This window comes from Ornithorhynchus anatinus, chromosome 3 (genome assembly GCF_004115215.2).
Source record: "Ornithorhynchus anatinus isolate Pmale09 chromosome 3, mOrnAna1.pri.v4, whole genome shotgun sequence".
Taxonomy (NCBI): domain Eukaryota; kingdom Metazoa; phylum Chordata; class Mammalia; order Monotremata; family Ornithorhynchidae; genus Ornithorhynchus; species Ornithorhynchus anatinus.
Genome location: NC_041730.1, coordinates 19,127,217 through 19,150,077, shown reverse-complemented (window position 1 = coordinate 19,150,077; position 22,861 = coordinate 19,127,217). Strand labels below are relative to the sequence as shown.

At 48.7% G+C, this 22,861-nt stretch overlaps 1 protein-coding gene and 1 non-coding gene across 7 annotated transcripts in view; one reads left to right on the top strand and one right to left on the bottom strand.

The window, feature by feature from the left end:
* Nucleotides 1-536: 536 nt before the first annotated feature.
* MIR7417 (microRNA mir-7417) lies at nt 537-597 on the bottom strand. Its single transcript, NR_127402.1, has one exon. It is a non-coding gene; the product is annotated as a microRNA mir-7417 (primary transcript).
* A 6,604-nt stretch (nt 598-7,201) lies between these two features.
* CTNND1 (catenin delta 1) overlaps nt 7,202-22,861 on the top strand; it is a 50,450-nt gene continuing 34,790 nt past the window's right edge. For 4 of the 6 annotated variants that reach the window (XM_029059616.1, XM_029059618.1, XM_029059617.1 and 1 more), the window contains exons 1-2: nt 7,202-7,246; nt 7,538-7,609. The gene's annotated coding sequence lies outside the window, so the exon portion shown is untranslated. The other 2 variants (XM_029059620.1, XM_029059615.1) reach the window with 2 other exon arrangements.

The following is a 22,861-nucleotide window of genomic DNA, read 5'->3' as shown; positions in this document are numbered from 1 at the left end:
GAACTTATAGTCTACTACACTCTCCCAAGTGCTTAGTACAGTACTCTGCAAATGGTAAGGGCTCACTCAGCTCACTGTGGGCAGGGGATGTGTCGGTTTATTATTACATTGTACTCTCCCAAGTGCTTAGAGCAGAGCTCTGCACATAGTAAGCGCTCAATAAATATGACTGAATGAATGCCATTGATTGATTTAGCCCCCTCCAATTTATCCTGCTTTTTGGCGGTGACTATTGGGAAAGAGAGGAGAGGGAGGGGATAGAATTTGAATGAAGTTGAATTTGAAGGAGGTATTCCAGGTGTAGTTTTATTAAAGAGACGTAGAGAGGCTTTGAGGCTTTCTTTGAAGCCAGCTAAATGGGCATCGGTCCTTCTGGCTGTAAACTCCAGTCTAACTCGTTGTTAAGGTTTCTTCCACTTGCTGAAGATCTTTTCTTATATTATTATTTTGAGGAGCACATTCCCATTCCATCTCATTTTGTGATTTTCTGACCACCTTTCTCCTACATAGGGCAGTGACTGCATTTGCTGATACTGGATTGCCCCCTCTGAGCACACAGAGTGTGATTACTTTGTGCTGTGTGCTCAGAGTGGGGAATCCAGGACCAACATCATATTATTAGCTCCATTTTGTGAAAGTCTGCCCAAATCTGCTCCAAACTAGAGTGCTTCTTGGTATCCAAATCAAATGATTGGCCGGGCTGCTTTCTCACCTCATATCTATGTGGAATTTTTCTTTCTTCTTATTGTTGATTTACATACTCTCCACTTAAGTGAGACAGTGCATTTCCAGATTTTATTAATATCCCTTTCGCTTCAGGGTTATCACTATGGGTTTCAAATAAAAACAAACCTTAAACAGCAATCCCTTTGTTTATGATTTTTCATGACCCAGTTGTCAATCCATGTGATTATGCTACTAGCAGAATTTAGTTGAGCTAACTCGAATTTAGGGAAGCAGCGTGTCCTGGTGGAAAGAGCACAGATCTGGGAGGACCTGCGTTCTAAGTCCAGCTCTGCCACTTGGCTGCTGTGTGACCTCAGGCAAGTCACTTCACTTCTCTGTGCCTCAGTTTCCTCATCTGTAAAATGGGAATCCATTCCTTTTCTCCCTCCTACTTAGACTGTGTGTCCGATAAGGGACGAGGGAAGCAGCGCGGCCTAGCGGATAAAGCACGAGCCTGGGAGTCAGAAGGTCATGGGTTCTAATCCCGGCTCTGTCATTTGTCTGCCACGTGATTTTAGGCAAGTCGCTTAATTTCTCTATGCCTTAGTTCCCTCATCTGTAAAATGGGGATTAAGACGGTGAGACCTTCGTGGGACAGGGACTGTGTCCAATCCGATTACCCTGTATCTACCCCAGCGCTTAGAACAGTGAGAAGCAGCGTGGCTCAGTGGAAAGAGCATGGGCTTGGGAGTCAGAGATCATGGGTTCGAATCCCGGCTCCACCACTTGTCAGCTGTGTGACTGTGGGCAAGTCACTTCACTTCTCTGTGCCTCAGTTCCCTCATCTGTCAAATGGGGATGAAAACCGTGAGCCTCATGAGGGACAATCTGATCACGCTGCATTTACCCCAGCACTTAGAACAGTGCTCTGCACATAGTAAGCGCTTAACAAATACCAACATTATTAACAGTGCCTGTACATAGTAAGAGCTTAACAAATACCATAATTAACAATCATGCCCCACCCGATTATCTTGCACCTGCCCCAGTGCTGGGCATGGAGTAAGTGCTTACAACTATCACTATTATTACTTTGCCTTATGCAATTTCCTGATGGACACTCCTTTAGCCAAGCCATTTCCAGACTTCAACTGATAAATAAGACTTGCCCGGCAGGATATATTCTTTGTCAATTCCCAGTGCCGTTAATTGGTCACAACTCTGCGGCCTTTTAGATGGCTACAGATCTTTCTTTAAAGAGGATCAATTATTTAAAACATTCTTGTAGACTTTTCAAAAAGTCATCGTTAGTACTTAAATAGATTATTCTTTCTTTTATTGTTTCAGGCATAAGGTATTTCACCCTGGGGAGACATTAAGTGACACCCAGAGTATTTTGTTCTGCTTCAATCATGCTGTTGAAATACTCTTTTTAGGGAAGTTGTGGCCAAAGAAAGACTTGCCTGATTTGTGTTTCTCAAAGAGATATATTGGAAGAGATATAGGTTAGGGTGTTGAGAGGTTGTTTCGGGGTGCTGGACGGAACACTGACTGTACAGTGCTTTGCACACGATAAGCACTCAATAAATGCGATTGAATGAGTGTAGATATCAATGGCAGAAGGGAATCAGCTGGGCAAAGAGAATGCTTTTGTATGGAATAAAATTTGAGATAGGGAATAGGCAAAAGATTTGTGATGCAGGCAACTGTACAGAAAAGCCTGAACCTTTGAAAATCATCTCTAGAAGTTTGAACTTGTTTCAACAACCATGGAGGAGATGGCTAGACCAGAGAGAGAGAGAGAGAGAGAGAGATGGGAGAGGAATATGATTTAGCCTAATGAATTATTACAGTCAAGTCTATTAACTTCCTATTGCATTAACCCTTCCTTCTAGCTAGTTTAAAGATAGCCCTCCTTACAAGATGGCAGTTTTGAAACCAAAGGATTGTGACCCCCATCTGCTTGGATAGAGATTATCTGATGAGAAGCTTTCTCTCACCCCAAAAGCCAGTCTCTGAATTTAAAACATACTTTCCTTCAGCATTGACAGGTCTCCAGTGTATTTTTTTCCTTTTTTTTAAAGCCAGGCTAGAGAGTGTGTCTTCTCCAGGGTGAAACCCGCCTGGGAGATCCTTGCTTTAATCTGGTCCAGACTGGACAATCCAGTGCCCTCATTTTGACTGTTCTGGCAGAGGGGGCTAAGCGGAAGCCGCTGCAGGGGCAGGGCTCCACTGCCCAAGTGCTGAGGCCGGTGCTTCTTTCTCCTCTTTTTCCTCCTCCTTCCCCTCCTGGTTCTGAGTCCTTTCCAGCTCAAAACTCTGATCTTGTTTTCCCAATGGATCGGGGCCGGGCCAATCTCTCATTCTTCTTTTCCTCTTCAGCCTCCTGAGACTTGGACTCTCCAGGGAGCTGACCCCAGGCTCTGTTCAAAAAGGGAGAAAAAGCGCCTCTCTGGAAGAGGGCGTGGGGCTGTGGAGCTCTGGTCCTTTGCCCTGCCTCCCCCATCCCTCCGCAGGTCAGGACACTTTGGCTGTTCCATTTTTTTTTTTTAAATAGTATTTTAGCACTTACTATGAGCCAGGCACTCTTCTAAGCGCTGGGGTAGATATAAAGTAATCAGGTTGGACACAGTCCATGTTCCACGTGGAGCTCATGGTCTTAATCCCCATTTTATAGATGAAGGAACTGAAGCACAGAGAAGTGAAACGACTTGTCCAAGGTCACACAGCAGACAAGTGGTGGAGGCAGGATTAGAACCCAGGTCCTTCTGACTCCCAGGCCCCTGCTCCATCCACTAGGCCATGCTTCTTCTCCACTCAAATCTTCAAGGAATATCAGAACCAGACCCCCTTATCTCCTCTGTGCAGCACGGACCTGAGGGAATACCTTTTATTGTTAATGGCTTAACAGAACGTAAGGGGTCAGTCAATTCTATTTATTGAGTGGTTAATGTGCGCACAACACTGTACTAAATGCTTGGGAGAGTACAAGATAACAATTAAGAGACACATTTCCTTTATTTGACAAGTACCCACTGGGGGCAATGCTCTGTAATGATTCATTCATTCATTCATTCAATAGTATTTAATGAGCACTTACTATGTGCAAAGCACTGTACTAAGCACTTGGAATGTACAATTCGGCAACAGATAGAGATAATCCCTGCCCACTGACGGGCTTACAGTCTAGTCAGAGGAGACAGACAGACAAAAGCAATAGCAATAAATAGAATCAAGATAGCAATAAATAGAATCAAGATAGCAATAAATAGAATCAAGATGTATTTAAGTGCCTACTATGGGCCAAGCACTGCTTTGAACACTGTTGAGGGGATGTGTTCCCTGCCCACAAGCAACTGACATTTGAACAGGGGAGGAAGAAAGGAAATATTTACAAATACAATGATGAGCATAGGTAGTCGAAGGGATGTATATACAAAAGTCTTGAGGATGAGGAACAATTACTGCAGAGATGGTAGAGACAGCTGGTGAGATGATATGACTTGAGTTATTGACTCGAGGTGAAGCAGCGTGGATGACTGCAGATGGAGGTGGGGCGTTCTGGGTTCTAATCCCGGCTCTGCCGCTTGTGAGCTGTGTGATTTTGGGCAAGTCACTTAACTCCTCTGTGCCTCAGTTACCGCATCTGAAAATGGGGATTTAGAATGTGAGCCCCACGTGGGATAACCTGACTTACCTTGTATCTACCCCAGTGTTTAGAACTGGCACCTAGTAAGCGTTTAACAAATACCATTATTATTATTATTCTGGGAGAGATGTGTCCATGGCGTGGCTAAGGGACGGAGACGACTCGGCATAAGACAGGACAAGAAGCAGTGTGGCCTACTGGAAAGAGCACACAAGCCAGGGAGTCATTCATTCACTCATTCAATTGTATTTATTGAGTGCTTACTTGTGCAGAGCTGTGTACTAAGCAGTTGGAATATACAATTCGGCAACAGATAGAGACTGTCCAACATCCCTGCCCAAAAACTGGCTCACAGTCTAAAAGGGGGAGACAGACAGCAAAACAAAACTAGTAGTCATCAATACCATCAAAACATATAGAATTATAATGTTGGTATTTAAGCGCTTACTATGTGCAGAGTACTGTTCTAAGCGCTGGGGTACATACAGGGTAATGGGGTTGTCCCACGTGAGGCTCACAGTTAATCCCCATTTTACAGATGAGGTAACGGAGGCCCAGAGAAGTGAAGTGACTTGCCCACAGTCACACAGCTGACAAGTGGCAGAGTCGGCATTCGAACCCATGACCTCTGACTCCCAAACCCGAATTATAGTCAGAGAACCTTGGTTCTAATCCCGGCTCTACTTGCCTCCTGTGTAACATTGGGCAAGTTACTCGATTTCCCAGGGCCTCAGTTTCCTCATCAGTAAAATGAGGATTCAGTACCTGGTCTCCCTCCTGCTTAGACTGGAAGCTCTATGTGGGTCAGGGACTGCGACAGTCCTGATCCTCTTGCCCAGTGCTTGGCACATAGTAAATGTGGCTTCGTGGAAAGAAAATGGGCTTGGGAGTCAGAGGTAATGGGTTCTAATCCCGGATCTGTTGCTTGTCGGCTGTGTGACCTTAGGCAAATCACTTAACTTCTCTATGCCTCAGTTACCTCATCTGTAAAATGGGGATGAAGTCTGCGAGCCCTACGCGGGACAACCTGATTACCTTGTTTCTACCTTAGTGCTTAGAACAGTGCTTGGCACATAGTAAGTGCTTAACAAATACCAACATTATTATTACCACTGTTATTATTATTATTGTCTGTGGCTCTAGGGGATATGGACAGATGGCTTTCCCCAATTTTGCGAGAAGAAAAGGAAACTAAAATTCACCATCATTAATCACTTATTGCATTTACTAAGTGGCTCCAGGGTTCTAGCCACCGTCCCAAATATACCAATCCGTGTGACCTAGGAATTGAAAGCCCAGGGTAGCTGTCCGATCCTAGATCTGTTAAAAGCTCCCAGATAATCTTTCATTAGGGTTAATTTGAAAGGAGTAAGCACGAACCCCATCACCGATAGCTCAGAGTTCACAAAGCTCTATCTTCCTCTCCTCCCCCTGTAGAGCTGCTATCAATTCCCAGGACAGCAGTCGCTTTGCAATTGCAGAATCTCCATCCCTCGTCTGCTGGTGTGTATTTTTTAAATTCTTTCTCCTTTTAAATTGATCGTTCCTAGCATTTCACTTAAGCTCCCTCTCCCTTCTCCCCCCTCCCCCTCCGCGAATTATCTATGATTCGGGGACAAAAGGGGAAGAGGGCAATTTCGTTGTTATCACCTCCGAATTTAATGGATTGCAGCCCCTTCACCGTGGAATTCATACACTGAATTGATCGTCCAGCCCAGATCCCCTACTTCGGCTCCCTAATTAACCACGCGGTCGTTAAACCCAAACAATGAAATTGAGGAGATGGGAGTTCCTAGTCCCTTCCTTCCACAAAATAAATGACACTCAGTCTTTCTTCCCAGGTTTTTGTTCTTCCGGCTCCCTTCCCCTCCCTCTTCCCCCCACCTCTTGAGGTGATGCTTGGGAGGGAAAAAACCAAAACCCACACCGGAACATCCTCCCACAAAGAAAATAAGGTATTTGAACTCATTTGCACGCGTAGGGATGGGGGGGGGGTTGGACAGCCACGCACTCCCCCCCAAAAAAAGGAAATGGGGAGGGGGTGTGTGGAAGGAGGGTACACACACTTACACAAACACACCTTCTACCCTACAAAAGGGAATTCAGGGAGGGGCAGGATTTGGAGGGCGGGCACACACAACAAAAGGGAATATTCAGGGAGGGAGGGAAGTTGGAATTTGCTAAGCGCTTAGTACAGTGCTGTGCACATAGTAAGCGCTCAACAAATACGATTGAATGAATCTGGAGGGCAAGCACATCCTCCCCCACCCTTCAAAAAAAGGGAATTGAAGGAGAGGATTGGGAAGGCAGGGGCACACAAACACAAAAAAGGGGATTTGGAGGGCAGGGGGACACAAATATACACCCCCCTCCCACAAAAAAAGGGGGAATTGAGGAAGGAGGGATTTGGAAAGCAGGGGCACCCAAACACACACTCCCCCCAGCCCCAAAAAAGAAGAATTGAGGGATGGGGGAGCAGCAGTGGTTTCTGCACCCAATGCAACAAACCCTGCTCCTCCACCAGGCCGCTTTGTCTTTAGCTTGGCGATCGTTCTTTGGTCATTATATATCCTTGGCCTTAATTATATTAAAAAAAAAAAACTTCCCTGGGTGGCTCCGTCTCTTTTTTTTCCCCTTTTTCCCCCTCCTCCCATTTGCTATAAAAAAGTTTCCTATTGGATCGGGCCCGCTCCCTGCTTTAAGGCTTGGCTCTATTGGCAGGTCCTGGGGCTGACATCATTTCAGGAAGGCGGAGGGGGCAGGGGCTCCAGGCTCCCTTTGGCACCACCCAACCTCCTTTGCTTTTGGCTGGGTGCAACTTCCATTTTAGGTGTTGGATCAAGAGGGGGAGGGAAGGGGGAGGGAAAAAAAAAAAGAGAGACAGAGAAAGAAGAGGAGCAAGAAGAGGAAAGAGCTTGGAAGGAGAAAGAGGTGGAGAAAATTTAACTGCATTGCTGGATTGATTTTCCTTTCTCCCTTGGCAGTGATCTGGGGGGGATTTTCCTAAAGGATTAGAAGTCCACATTTGAGGCGTGGGTCTCGCTCGTAAATGTGTGTGTAAAGGGGCGGAAAAGGAGACGCCGCTAGATAGATATATTTTTTGGCTCTTGCTAACGCAAGAGATTTTAAAGAGAGAGATTCACCTTCGCCGACGGGTAATTTTGTCAACCCCCCCTTTTTTTTTTTTTGTTCCTTATTTTGGCCACTTTGTTCTACAAAAAGGGAAACGGCAAGGAGAAGAAGCAAACTTGTAGGTGTCTGCAACCCAAGGAGCCGCCGAGAGCCCTGGAGGGGGTAAGACCAAGCCGGGGGTGGGGTGGGTGGGTTTGCCCCCTCTCCGACTTTCGGGGGGCTCCAGGGCGAACCCCAACTCGCCTTGGCCTTCAAGGGCCCAACCCCCGCCTTCTCCCTCCCCAAGTTGGTTTTGGGGTATGTGGCGTGTGGGTTGGGACAGGAATGCGGCCCAGTGTTTTGCAGATGGTTCCTTGGTGTGCTTTCAGAACTCCTGACTGATTTGGTTTTGGGGAAATGGGATGTATGGGGTCGGGGGTTGGGGACACGCCGACTTTAGTTTCCAACCATTAAAAGACATTGTATTTTGTAGAAAACAAGCGAATCCATGTTGATTGAGTTGCTCTCCTCCGATCTCTTCCTCTTCCCCTCCTCCATTCCCCACCCACACACCTCCCCAACCCACCTTACCTGGGTGGGAAGGCCTTTTAGCCTTTTTTTTTTCTTTTTCTGAAAGTCAGCAGACTTTGCAAGGTTTGGTTTCCCACACCCAAATGGGTGGGGAGTGTCTCCAACACACATTTTTCAGGTATTTTCTGAGTAAAGAGGGTGGGTGATGTGATCATAGGTCTCTGAGGTTCCTTTTGAAGAGGAAGTGGGCTAAGAAAGATTCGCAAAACTTTCTGATGGAAACAGTGGTTAAGTCATTTAAGGAACTCTAAAAAGGAATAGGTTTTTTTCAAGAAAGCCGCAGGATTTTAAAATAATATTTTCTTGAATTGTAATCTGGCTCAGGCCCGTCTGTGCAATCGTTCTTTTATCCAAATGCTATCTAAATTTTTTTTCAGATTTTTTTTTTTGGTAGGAAGGTATGTTCTAGATGCGTTAATGTAGCCAACATCTTTCTCGGTGACCAAAAACTGAGATTACTTTAGACCTAGAGAGATCCTTCCTTCCCTTCCACACCCACAAATCACTGCCCTCTTGAAAACCAGAAGTACACATAAAATTATAGAAGAAATTAGATGCTGTTGTAATCGCAAAAATAAATTTGCAGCTCTCTCATTTTAAACTGCATCTTTAATGATGTGTTTTTATCCTATTAAACTGATATCTTGGGCTCTTTTCTCATTTGAAAGATCACTTACACAGGTGAGATTTTTTTTAAAGGAAGGTAGACTTCTCTTTTTTTTTTGTGAACGAATTGTATCTAGATAACCCTAAATACCCCTCCCTCCCCCCAATCTTCTCTTACCCTACTTCCCCTGAAAGTATAACTGGAGAGTGAAAGAGAGGGAAGGGAAAGAATTAGGCAATAGAAAAGAGGCAGTCTTCAACCCTCTGACTAGTGTGTTAATCTGCGGTGAATATACTGCAAAGTTGAGCTGCTACAGTATCGACTAGCTTCCTCTCCCCCCCCCCATTTTTTTTAACCTTCCTTGCCTCCAGGGTAGGGGAATTTGGGGGATAATGTTACTGTGAATGACTTCTTCCCATTAAGCGTTGAAAGGATTGTACTCTCCCATGTGCCCAGTACAGTGCTTGGCACACAGTAAGCACCCAATAAAAACCATTGATTGTATTCTTTCTCGACAGATCAATCAATTAGAGGTAGTTGGAAGTAGCTCTCAAACGACTTGGTGATGATTTCAGCTTGGCTTTAAGCTTCTGTGCCAGTGGGTTGGTTGGGGGAAGGAGCACTGATTGAGCAGTCCAGAGTGCGGTGAAGATTCTTTGCTCCTTCCCCTTGGTAGACTGACTGGCTACAGAGACGGTTAAATAAGGCCGGGAGGCTTGACTGACCTCTATCATCCCCTTAAAGTTTGGAGTTTGGAAAGGAGTGATAAAATTATATAGCCTTCTCAGCTACTCGTTTTTCAGCTCTTCATCTTGGTGCAGGTGTGAAGGAAATGGTTTGAGATAGGGGTAAATTGAATGTATTTGCTCCCTGTGTTTCCTATTTGTTTTGCTGGTAGTTCTATTGTATTGGAAACGAGAGAGAGTTATTTGTATAAAGGGTGATTGGGAGGCTTAAATCTTCCTTGGTTTGTTTCAGGCATAGGGCAATTTGGGTTTCAAATCTAGTTTTTTTGGGGGTTTTTTGGTGGTGGTGAGGGGAGACATGGGACTTTTTTTCTATGTTCTGTCTCTTTTTCTCCCACCCCCCCAAAGAAAAAAGTTTTGGATTTCTCTTCTGGCCTGAGGAATCTTGCCTATTTAAAAAAAAAAAAAAGCCTAACCACTAAGGCCTGAAAAGTGGCAGTTTGATTTTTTTTTTCCTTCCCTTCCCATCAGGGGAGAAGCCATACTTGTGGAACAGGAAGGGCAGAATAGCTGAGAGAGAAATCCAACATGGCTTGGTGTTGGCTCAGTCACTAGAAAAACTTGGAATGGTTAGCCCTGGGCAGCTTATTACTTCCCGTTCTCTCTTGTTCCCTCCTCTTTCTTCATGACAGATCCTTCACTATTATAGGTAGAAGGCTAGTTCTGCCCCTAGGTGAGAATTAAGGTCTGTATGTTAACAACACTGGCCCCTGAAAAAGGCCAAGTGTCTTTGGTATTTAGGGTCCCCCCAGTTGGACCATTTCTTGTTGGTATGAGGGAGGGAGACCCCCATACCACCAAGGGATCTTCACCAGGGAGACTGTTCTGGTTGCCCTCATCCTCATCAGGTGTGGGAAACCAGTGGGACTGAGTGGGATGGGAGGCTTCAATGACCTCACTGGAAAATGAACTTCCCTTCAGCTCCTCATCCCTAGCCTGATTTCTTAAACTTCCTGGAAGTGTTCCAGACTCTACCTACTCATGTCTTTTTCTTTCTCCCATTCTCTATCTAATTTGGTTCTTGGCCACATGTCAGGGTGGCGTAGAGGGATGGGCAGGCTACATTTTGGGGCCGCAATTCAGGGAGGCTTTTCTGCAGTGGGGCTAGACCTCAGCCAGGGCCCCCTCCTTTTTAGCTCAGTCGACTCGGGATAATCGGGAAATGGAGGGTAGAGACAATCCAGGTTTACAAAGTCTAATTTTTAACTGATGGTTTCAACCCTCTACCAGAGATGCTGACCAAAGCAGAAATAGTTTTGGATTTTCAGCTTTTTTTTTTCTTTCCCCTTATCCACTCTGGCGGAAGTGCTGATGAAAAGTGAAATGGCTAAAAGACTGCAAGGAGACCTAAGGGACAAACTCCCCCTCCTGAATAATTGAGATGGGCTTTACAAGGCACTGCCCCTTCCCTTCTCGCTGGCATGCATATCCAGTCTGTCCTGTGAAAATCTTTACACAGGCTGTTTTCCAGTGGGAGGGACTAAGCCTGAAGAGACTTGGCTTGAACAGTTGGACACGACAACCCGGGTGCATTGTGTTTGTGGTGGGGGCGGGGGGGAAGGTAATATGTGTTTTTGCTTAAATTGGTCTGTGTTTCTTAAAGGAAATGGTTTCCTGTTCTGGAAAAAAGGTCTAAAAAATTGGAATGCAGCTAAGCTTTCAAATAAGAGTGGTTAAGACTCAAAGCAATTCTTCCTCACTACTGCTTTATTGGAAGTTGTGCCCACAATCATTTAATCGTTTAATGCTTTGGGATGTTGGGTCATCCAAGTAGTTTACTGGACTGTATTTTATTCGGACACAGAATGCAATTTAGTTTTCATCTAGACTAATAGCAAGATGAAGCTTGCTTTGGCGTGAACCTGGCCTCAGGAACAAACCCTTTATGCTAAACGGTGGAAAATTTTTAGATCTTCTCTGGTTTCCCTCTTTCCCCATAAGAGCCTTGCATACATCACAGAACTCTACAAAAAATTGCTCGATGTTTTTGGAGACATAGCCTGACAAGGAGACTTTAGAGAATGTGGACTGGTTTGTTTTTTGTCGTGTGTGATGTATGAAATTAGTGAGACGCTGGCACTAGCAGTTGAGGCGCTGAATTCAGCCTTTAACGGCATAATGCTTGGGTTTAAATATTCAGCACCAAGAATGGCGCTCTCATCGACTGTTGGATTAGAAGTCTCTACCCTCAGCAGATGAACTAGAATACAGCCAGTTCTGCCCAAATGCATGTCTTTGCTCTGTGATTTGGCTAGAATGCAGGTGGGGAACGGGACTCTTTGATCACACAAGCCTGTTTGGGCTGGGCAGGCTTTTTTACTGGAGGAACAAGGGAGAGTGGCACTGGGCACAGTGCGAGTTTGGCACTGGGCACAGTGCGAGTTTTCCTCTACACCGGGTTTTGCAGAAAGGCAACCCTGGAGTTCTAGGACAACTGGGTGTAGGTCTGTCTGGAGTGGCCACAGGTGCTGTAGATCAGAGCAGGGTGAGGGTGGAGCAATCTTCTACAGTGACCTCACCTTTGGCGGGTAATTGAGCCGTCACTTCCACAAAAACGTAGTTGTCCCATCCTTGAATATGATGGTTACAGAGCTGATAGAACTTTGATAGGACTGACTGCCTGAGAGCTTAGAATTTAAGAAAAGAAGCCGAATGTTAAGGAGGATGGGGGGGGGTCTCCTCCCAGTTATATTTTCCCAAGCCCATGGTACAGTGCTGCACACACTGTGAGCACTCGATAAATACTGTCGATTGGTGGATATAGGCTGATGTCATCGCCTTGGGGTAAGAGGGCTTTTGAGAGGGGTCCCAAAGTTTCTTCCAATGCTGATGTCTTCTCTGATCTTACAGAAAACTCTTCTTTGGTCCCAATAGGGATCTTCAATCCATTGATTTTACCAGTTGGGATGTTGGAGTCAGGAGTCTCTAGGTGTTTCAGGAGTGGCCTTGGATTGCTTCCCTTCAGGAGATATATCAACTAGGCTAGGTTCAAGGTCCCTGTGTAATCCTGTACTGAATATTCTGGTCAGTACAGAGGCAGTATGAGTTAGTGGAAGGAGGATCTGGGTTCTAATCCTGGCTACACCACTTATCTGCTGTGTGACCTAGGGCAAGTTGTTTCGTTTCTCTGGGCCTCAGTTTCCACATTTGTAAAATGCAGATTAAATTATACGCAGACTCTGAGCCTCATGTGTTCAGGGAGTGTGTCCAACCTGATTATACTGTGTCTGTGTTAGGGCTTAGAACAGTGCTTGGCACTTAGTAAGCCCTTAACTGGTATCATAGCTATTAACAATACCACTGCTATCGGGGCAGCTATTGTAGCATAGAATTGGACTGATTTTCCTGACTCTCAGTATTACTTGTGTAGCACCTCTTTTATTTTCGAAAGTCAGACAGGACTAAAATAGGTGTGGGTTAAGAAAAGAGGCAGCAAGGCCCTTGAGTTTCAGAGGGTGTGTATGTATAGAAGGAGGTGATAAAACAGATGACAACAGGTGACAGAGCTTAAATAAACTTCATGAATAATCTCCCTAGAGACAGAGTCCTTCTCATCCTATGAGCCAGAAAAACACCCAAAACAGCAGCTCTCCTCCGGGGGGGAATGAGTTTCTTTTTTCATGCTTTTGACCCCCTCTCTGATAGCTGCCTATGGCCTAGTGGATGGAGCGTGGGCCTGGAAGTCAGAAGGACCTGGGTTCTAATCCCAGCTCCGTCACTCATCTGCTGTGTGACCTTGGGCAAGTCACTTCACTTCTCTGGTCCTCAGTTCCTTTATTTGTAAAATGGGGATTAAGACTTTGAGCCCCATGTGGGACAGGGATTGGGTCCAACCTGATTAGCTTGTATCTACCCCAGCACTTAGCACTTGACACATAGAAAGCGCTTAACAACTATTAATAATAATAATTATTTTTCTCTTTCCAGTCTCATTCGACAAAGGCCCCAGATTTTGTTTGGGTTTGCAGCCACTGTCTGGGAGAGGAAGCAGTCCTCTTGAAATGAAAGGCTCCCCCTCTTGCTGTGCTACAGCAGGCTCCTTCCCTTTTCCCAGGCAGCTTAGTTTAGTCTCTTTGGTGTTCCCTGAAGACTTATCCTTTCGAGTGGCACCAGCCGATTTCTGTTCCTTCTGCGGGGAGGGGGACCGGGCCGTGCGGGAGGAGGGCGGGTTCCTCGTGTCAGAAGGTCATCCGCAAAAGTGAACCTAAGCCCACATCTTTAAAAATGACTGGAAGTGAAAACCCATACGGGCTCCCCATTGGTAATGCTACTTCCCTTTTTCATGAGTATTTTTCAAACCACAAGCATTGAGGGTATAGGTGCTCCGAGGAAGCTGGTCAAGGAGGTGTGGTAGATTTTTGTCTCTTTGGACAGGAACTGGGTTAGTTGAACCAAAACAACGGTCTTAAGGTGAAGCCCGGCTTGAGGCAGGGGATTGAGCTAGATGACCTCTGGAATTCTCTTCCAGGGCTGTTGCTGTCATTCTAGGTAAACTGCAGTCAAGAGGGCAGAGGTGTCATCACTTGGCACTCACTTCAGCCTCACTGGGGCTCTGCTAGGGAAATAGCTGGGATCAATCCAAATAAATTTAACTCCCCACAACAGGACAGATGGATTCATTGCCCTTTGGTGGTGGTTTGGGCATTTTTCAGCGATGCTAATGTCTAACCAACTCCTTCGGTCCCTAAAGACTGTGGAGCCGAGCAGGTAGCTTGAGGTCCCGTTACTGAATTATCGGTCTAATGTAGAATCGGTCCTTGAGGGGCAAACAGCTCTTAAGCCGGGAGGTGGCTAATGCCATCTAGTATTCTGTGCAGGGCCGGGTTTTTGTGGTACCGAGTTTGTGCCATGAGGATGGAAATTCTCTCCTGGCAGTGGAGGCCATAAGATGCAGTTAAAGAAACTAGGCCAACATTTCAGTGCACCCGTCAAAGCACCTTCAGTTCCCATTTCAGGGCGGGTGAAATAATCTCCCCAGACTGTGGTCATCGATGAATATCCAGCCTACTTTAAAATAGAGAAGATCTGTTTTAAAGGAGAAATTGAGGCCAATCCGATTCCTTTTCACTGTTTCTTTGTGGAAATGGGGAAGTTTGATATCCTTTCTCCTTTCCTTTTCCCCGATACCTGCCCAGGTAGCAAGGGTTCGGATCTTGGGAGCTGAGAACAGAGCCTGCCATTCTGACTGTCTGACCTGCTGGAGGTCACCCGGGGTGCCAGGACGCTGCAGACGGACTGCAGATGGCACGCTCGGACTCTGAGGTACAATTCAGCCCTGTGTAACCATGGGCTGCAGTTAACCCACCTGTTCCCTGGTCCACAGAGGACAGTCAGGAAATAAAATGGCCACTAGACCCTCATTTTGTGTGTAGGCGGTTAGATGCCACTTGTCTTGGAGGATTAGAGTGGCAGCGTCGCTGCCTTGGGAAAGCTGGATATTATAGGGTGTAAATATTTTGTCCCTCTAGAGCTGTCTCTTTACTCAAATTCGACCCTTCTTAATCTGTTTTCATTCCTGAGAGTTGTCTGGAAACAGTGCGGGGGACAGAACTGGACCCGGTGCTCTGAGGTGATTTGTTTTTGGGTGAGAGATGCTTTACATGATTGACAAATTCTCTTATCGAGTCTCTCTTACCTCTCTTTTCACCCTGCTTTTGTTGTTGTTGTCGTTCTAGTCTAACCCTGTGAGTCCCACTGGATTTGTACAACAAATGTAAATCAGCACAGCCTAAATCGTCCCCAACAGAAGATGATCGGACCCGAAATACCTCTGTGACCCTGTTAGTTGAAGCTCCTCTTACCTTCCTTTTGTGTGGCTGACTTCTTTCCCAGTTGGTGGTTGAGTTAAGAATGGAAAAAATGATCCAACTGTCTCGAGCTGATCCCGTGAGGAGCAGCTGTTAAATTTAAAAAATTCAAAAATTTTGGACCCCCCCAAGTTAGTAGAAGTTGTGCTGTCAGATTTTGCTTTTTTAATGGTATTTGTTAAGTATTTAATATGTGCCAGGCACTGTGGTAAGTGCTGGGGTAGATACAAGCCAATCAGGTTGGGCACAGTCCGTGTCCCACTTGGGGCTCACAGTCTTTATCCCCATTTTACAGATGAGGCAGGGAAGTGAAGGGATTTGCCAAAGGTCCCACAGCAGATAAATGGAGGAGCTGGAATTAGAACCCAGGTCCTCTGCCTCCTAGGCCTGTGCTCTTTCCATTTAGTCCACACTGCTTATGTTATTTTCCTTTTTCATAAATGCTCTAATCGACTGGACTTCAGTGAAAGTGTCACTTTCTGCAGAGAAACTTGACCTGGTTACCCTCTCTCCTCCCCCTTAATTACGCCTGTCTAATTGTTATCCTGTTACTTAATATCATTCTTGGGAGGTGAGCTCAAGCAGAAAACAACCTTTCTTCTTCTTCATCTTTTACTTGCATGCTTCCATCTCTGCGGAGGGACCACCTAGCCTGCTGTGGCAACATTTTGGATGATCCCGTAGGAGTCCAGACTTCTACAAAAGCTCCCCAGTTGGTTGAATGCAACCGGTTCTGTATGTGTGTTTTAAGGGATCGCAACCAGCCCCTCTCTTCTTAACAGAATGAGCCTTTCCATTATTGGATGACACCCTTCCCTTTCCCTCGATCGCCTCCGGCGACAACCTCATTTCGAAGCATCCTCACAGATCTTCTTTTTTCCTGCAATTCCACTGGCTCCTCTTTCTCCTGCCCTTCCCACCTCACCCTCTTTCTCCTTTCTTTTTCCTCGGGGGCAAACTGGAGCAAGGTGCCATTCTTGGTTTGAAAAATAACGAATCACTGTGGTCTCCAGTCTACCACCAGTGTGGGGTGGAAATAGGAAAACCTCCCACTAGATGAACGCTCTGAGTAGAAGGCTGTCAGGGTGGGAAAGGCGGTTTCCCCACATTAGCCCTTAGTGAATCCTGGTAAAAGGTCTCTCCCAGTGGTCCCTGTGGTGAAATCTGTGCTTTCAAAAAGATACCCACTATAGCCCCCTCCCCTCCCCCCTCTGGGTGAATAATGATTTTTTAAAAGCCAGGTTAACTGTGAAGGAGGGTGGGGTGGTGGCTCTGAAAGAGAAAGAGAGAGGAAGAGAGGAAGGAAGGAAGGGAGGAGTGTGGACAGGGGAATCACATATTAGGACATGGTTTTGGTTAATGAAAGTGAAATTGCGCTGATTGGGGTTACAGGACTAGAATCCTAAGTGTAACCTTGGAGGAATCAAACAGTAAGCCATCCTGGCATTAAATGGAGTTGAGCCAGATAGTACCAAGCAGGGTGTTGGGCATAGGCAAGGGGAGTGGGGAGATGCGTCTTTAAAACCAGGCACTGTCTCCAGTGAGAATGAGGCTTGTGGGTAGGTAGAACCAGCTGGTGCAGGGTATGGCTAGCAGAGAGGGAAGCCGCCGTAGCACTGGGTTCTTCGCTACTCCTCAGGATTTTCTCCCCACGATGGAGGGATCCCGGGGTGGTGATTCCTTCCACCCTGCCCCGTTTGGATGGTCTCGGAGCTGGTGTGGGCCTCTCTGTGGGGACGGGGGGAGACGGGACTGAGGTGGCGAGCAGGCTGAGGAGGACCCAGGAGGCTGGCTGCTAAGAGGTGGAGGCACCATGGAGCTCTGCTCCAGGCCTCCTTCCGGTCTCCTCGCCCTCCCCCCTCGGCCGAAGTCCCTAACAATTCAGGGGAGGATGTGAGCAGTGGGGGCCGGCAGGACAGTTTGTTTGGAACTTTACGGGAAGAGGGAAGGCACAATGTCACTTCCTGTCTGAAGGGGAAGTGCGGGCTTCCTTCCCTTCCTCCTGGTAAACGGCTTTCCAGCCTGCTCTTTAGGCAAGGAGTGCTTTTGGGGGAGGGGCTGGCCAACCTGGTGGTGGTACCATGCCTATCTCCTCCCACCTGCGGACGGTGCTTTGCAAGCATCGAGCGCTTAAGATGTACCGACGGTATGCAGCTAGTTGCATAGCAGGGCTCAAATTTGGGGTGCCTGCTGCCGAAGGTGGCTATTCTTTTGTTTCATGTTCTTATTTCCTGCCCGCTTCCGCCCAGAGGGCCGCGGCCCTTATTCTGCTCCATCCCAGCTTTCTATCTCGGACCCCAGTTTGGCCCCATCCCACCCCTTTGCAAGGGAGAGCCGAACCCTGGGAACAAAGAAGAACGGGGTGGGGAGGAAAGATTGGAAAGGGAGTCCTTAGCATTTCTGAAAAAGAAAGGGAAGGAGAGTGAATCAAGGAACGGTTTCAGGTTTTAAAATGAGCCAAAGGGGAGCCAGCCTTCCAAAGCCTGGCCGGTTGGCGAGCTTTCTGCTGTTCTAGCGCAGGCTTCTCCTTCCTACTGGCCAGGCAATTGTATTAAGTGTCTGATGTGAGTTTGAACTGTGGTCTCGAGGGGGCCGGGGGAAGGAGGGGGAGAAACAGCTGGTGCATTCATCAAGCCAGCCCATGCTCGCCCCTCTTTCCGGAGGGATGTTAGCAGGGACCCCGGGAAACTCGGGATCGAATTCTTCAGCCCTCTTAATGCCATGTAGGGATGTCAGGAGGTTGGAATGCGGCCAAGTCTCCTCCCCCTTGCTCCTGGCCTGCTGTTGGGTTGGTGGGGTGGGGTTAGAACCTCCCCCCCCCCCCCAGATGTCCAAGAGGATTCCTGCTTTGAAGGGATTCAGCTTTTGGCTTTCATCTTGGCCTTGTCCAATGGCTCTCTCCCCTAACCCGGTCATTATTGCTCTTGTTGGGCTTTCTAAATCTGTCTGTGAACGGGCAGAGATACAATTAGAACTGGGGACATCTGGTGAGGTCATGCTGAATTGTGCTGGGTTGGCAGCCCTGGCCTCCTCCCTTCCTCCCGTCCCGGCTGGGACTGGAGGTGTGAGTCATTGTTGAGCCCCTCTATCGAGGCAGGTGAGGAACCTGTTGAGCACCCTGCTGGGCCGCAGCATGATCTGGGTGTGCCCAATATCCCAGGGTGTGCCCCCTCCAAGCTCAGTTTAGTTGTGTGTGTGTGTGTGTGTGTGTGTGAGAGAGAGAGAGAGATCTCACCCTCTCCCATCAGACTGCCTGTGGTCCTTCCCTCCTCCCCAGAAGATACTGAATTAACCTTGTGAATGACCTAAACTTAGAGGCAGGCCCCGTGTCGGCAGCAGTTGAGAAATAGCCTGAGCCGTCCGGTTCTTTGACCGACGGGGCGAGGCATTTCAGGCTGTAGAAGATGAGAGCCTTTGGTTTCTTTCTCCAAATTTCCTGGACTCCAGCGGTTAAGGCCTGGCGGGGCCAAAAGTGCTCGAGTCCTACGGCCTCCGACCATTCCCCGGCCCAAGGGAAGTACACTGGGGCCCTGCTAGTGCAATTTTGGTTTGTAAAGCCTAGAATTGGCAGTTAAGTCTTCGACTCAGATGCTTCTGGGGCTCTCTGTGGTCTCCCCTCCCCTCCGCCAGCAGCGCCAGGCCTCAAGATGTGGACTTGTCACTCCCTCTTCCCAGAAGCCCGAGGTCATATCGGTTCCATCGGTTCCTTTCACCAGGCCTGAGGTCCTGGCCCACAGCAGACTTAGGGGGGAGGGGGGCTGTGAAACAGAAAGGTCGAAGGGAGCATTTCTAACCGCTTGGAAAGGGACTAGTGAGGCAGGTCTGGGCCCCGGACCTCCCTCTCTACCATCCCTGCCGGCTAGTGGGACTCGGGGCCGACTCCAGTGGGTTTGGGCTTGCAGGGCGGTTGAGAAAAGGTGTGGCTCCCTTGGCTCTCACCGGCATCATGGACTCTAACCTGGGCCAGATCGGAAAGGGAGAGGCTCCTTCGCGTCTCGACTTTCCAAATGGGACAGCCTCAAGGTTCCTGAGTGACCTGGAGGAAACGTGTAGGTCAGAGGTCGTCTCCTTGACTTCTCTGTGTCTTGGGGGCCATTGAAGCTTGTGCAACAGCCAGGCCTTGCTTACTGATTTTATTTATTTTTTTTCTTTATGAGGTGCTCTTTCTCACCTGATTTTTTCCTGTGCTAATGAAGGACTTTGGTCCAGAGAGGTACTTTTTTTAGTCAAATGGACTTTGCCCTTAAAAGCTGATAAGCTGGCGCCTAACTGTAGGGCAGTGGACGTGGAGCCAGCGGCTTCTGTTTACTCGAGCCGGTGGAGACTCTCCCAGGGGTCCTCTTTATGGGGTGGGGAGGGCTAGGGCACCCTAAAAACTGAAAATGGGAGAGGCGGAGATTAAGGCGGGGAGCCTCGAAGCCTTCTTCGGATGGGCCGTTCCATTCATCGTATCTCGGTTGGCAGGAGGGCAGAGCGGTGGAGGTCTCAGAAGGGCGGGCGGCTCCCGGAGGAATAGGAATCTCCTCTCCGGCTATGAAACGCTCTGCTGGTGGAATGGAAAAATCCCCTTTTCCATTGCTCTGCCCCACCCTGATCCAAGGTCCCCACACCGTTTAGTCCGGCTGCTTTCTAAGAGGCTCGGGCTTCGCTCTCTGTGGCATTGGCTTTAGGTAGGGAGGAGGCTTGTTTTCTCGAGCGCGATAAGGAACCGAACTGGGCAAAGTGGGAGCCCTGCCGGGTGATTGGTGGACCGGCCGCCCTGGAATGTGCTTGGCCCACCGCCCAGAATCCAGCACTTTGTGTTTGTTTGTTTCTGGGAGACTGTGGTCTGCTGCTACTGTGACAGGAAGTGAGAAAGCTGGGAGTGGGGGAATGGGAGAGGGGCGATGTCTGGAGTGGTTCTCCTGTGCAATCCCTTTGTCCCTGGAGAGTAGCTGCTACAGAGGCCTGCTGAGAAGAGAGCAGCCTTTGTGTGTCTAATGGGCCCCAGACACGTGAATCCTGCTGCTCTCAGGGGCTGGAGGGTGTGAATTCTGGGGCTCCGGCCATGGCCTTTTGCATCCCAGCACTTGTGCCGTGGGGCCCCAGGGAGCTCTGTGTCTGGCCCCGCCCCGGGGAAGTTAGGGGGATCGGAATCCTGACGGGCACCCCCGCCCCCCCGGACGGTGAAACCGCTGGGAAACTGGGCGTGAAGCCGGAGCTCTGCCAGCCATTTGGGGTATGCGCCTTTGCAGCTTGATGGGGACTCTGGAGGAAGCTGGCCACTTGACCTGGGACGCATCCCCGCCCCGTGTCACGGGGAGGGAGAGGTAGCGTGGCCTTGCGGATAGAACCCAGGCCCGGGAGGCAGAAGGACCTGGGTTCTGATCCCGGCTCTGCCACTTGTCTGCTGCTGGGTGACCTTGGAACAATCACTTCGGTTCCTCTCGGCTTCAGTGACCTCATCTGTAAAATGGGGATTAAGACCGTGAGCCCCATGTGGGACACGGACTGTGTCCAACCTGCTTAGCTTACATTTACCTCAGCGCTCAGTACAGTGTCCGGCACATAGTAGGCTTAACAGATACCACAGAAAGGGGGAGGGGAGTGGCTTTGGCCAGGCCTTAAAGGGGCTCGAACGTGGATTGTCGGGATCGGGACAAAATGAAACAGAGAAGGTGGTCCAACCGCGGATCAACGCCTCCGCCGATGTGGCTTCTCTCCAGGCATCCATCCTGCAAAGGGACAGAAGTGGCCCGTTGCGGGGTGGGCGGACTTTCGCCTACCTTTTGAGAGTCAGTGGTGCTTGCGGTCGTCTTCTGCCGGAGCAAAGAGAGGTCTCTGCACTGCGAGGCCAGAGGCGTTTGGGGGTTTTTGCCTAATGGAAATGGCACCTGTAGACTGGGTTTTGGCTTACTTCATCCCTACCCCCACCACCCTCGTCTGTCCACCGGGCCTTTCGCTCCCCACCCGCCTCGGCCCCAGCTGTGTCAGGTTCGTGAGACTGGGGCTGGTGTTTGCCGTCCAACCCCGACCTCTTGCCAAGCTGGCCGGCCTTCCGAGCTCACACACAAACCCGTCTTTGACTGCCCCGGAGGACAGCTGCCCCGAAGGCAGATTGCTAACATACCAAGGGAACAATCCCTTGCCTCTGTTTTGCTGCCGACCAGCCAAGCTCCGCCCCACTGGCCCACTTCAGTGGCCATGTGTGAGAGAGGCTGCCCCAAAACGCTGCTTCCAGATCCCAACCTCCCCACTCTCCCCACCTTCAAAGCCTTCTGAGAAGCACCCCTCCTCCAAGAGGCCTTCCTAGACTAAGCCCTCCTTTCCTCCTATCCCACCCTTTTCTGCGTAGTGGCCTTCAACTTGTATTTTGCACTCTTTATTCACCCCTCACTCGGCCCCACAGCACTGATGTACATATCCGTTATTTATATTAATGTCTGTTATATAGTTCTTTCCCAAGCACTTAGCACAGAGCCCTGCACACTGTAAGCACTCAATAAATCCGAATGCTGTGTGACTCTGGGCAAGCCACTTAACCTCTCTGTGCCTCAGTTCCCTCATCTGTAAAAATGGGGATTAAGACCGTGAGCCCCACGTGGGACAGCCTGATGACCTTGCTCGGCACGGAGTAAGCACTTAACAAATACCATTATTATTATTGATTGGTCTCCCCTCAACTGTAAGCTCACTGGGGGCAGGGAACTGTGTCGTACTCTCCCAAGTGCATAGTAGACAGAGTAAGTGCTTGTTAAATATGATTGATTAACCTGTTTCTGAGAAGAGGCCGGAGTTGGTGTATTCCGGGGGGAGGTCAGATGGCTTTTATCCCAGTGCCCTCTCCCTTTCCAAGTACTTCACCGGCATTCCGTTCCCCCCTCCCCCCAGCTCTTTCGTCTGGTAAATGGGGAAACTTGAGTCGGGCACCTGTCCCATCTAAGCCAGGAATTGGTGGATAGGATCTAGCAGGCTGTTGCCACAGGTCCTGTCCTTCAGGAAATATGTCCTTGGTGCATTCTGGTGGGGCCGGGAAGGTCCAGCCTCCTCCCATTGCCCCCGTACCTGGAGGAAGTGGTTCTCCTTGTCTAGATGTAGCAGAGTCTACCCCTCCTCCTCATCTGCTCCCTTATCTCAGAGAAACTGCTGCCTCTCCTGAGGCCTAGCCAAAAGGGGAGGTGTAGCCCAAACCTGATTGAGGGCAGGTTAGAGCTCGCACTCTGAGGTGGTTCCTGATTTTCTTTTTCTTCTGCAGCTGGGGGAAGGAAGGGACCGGCAGATTGAATTCCCCTGGCTGTTTGGAGGGTAGGGAAATGGAGTTGGGGTGCCCCTCCTCTCTGGGCCCTAGCTGGGGGCGGTGTAGGAGAGAGGAAGGGGAGGAAGTTGTGTTGGTGTGATTGTGTCTGCATCTGGTCTTCTTCAGGAAAGGAAGGCAAGCCCAGACTGTTGGGTGACCCTTGGCAGCAACCCTGAATCTGTGGGCGGGGGTCTCCTGTGGCTGTAGTTGGTTGTGGGGAAGGAGTTGTGGTTTTCAGGCTGCCTGGGGTTAATTCCAGTTTTTCAATACTTTCCTGGTTCCTATTGTGTACCTGCTCCTCTCCCGCGCCCATTGCGCTCTCTTTCTCCTCTCTTGCATTCCTCTTCCTTTCTTTGTCTATTTCTCTTCCCCGTTTCCCTTCCCCTCTCTGCTTCCCTTCCCCTCTCT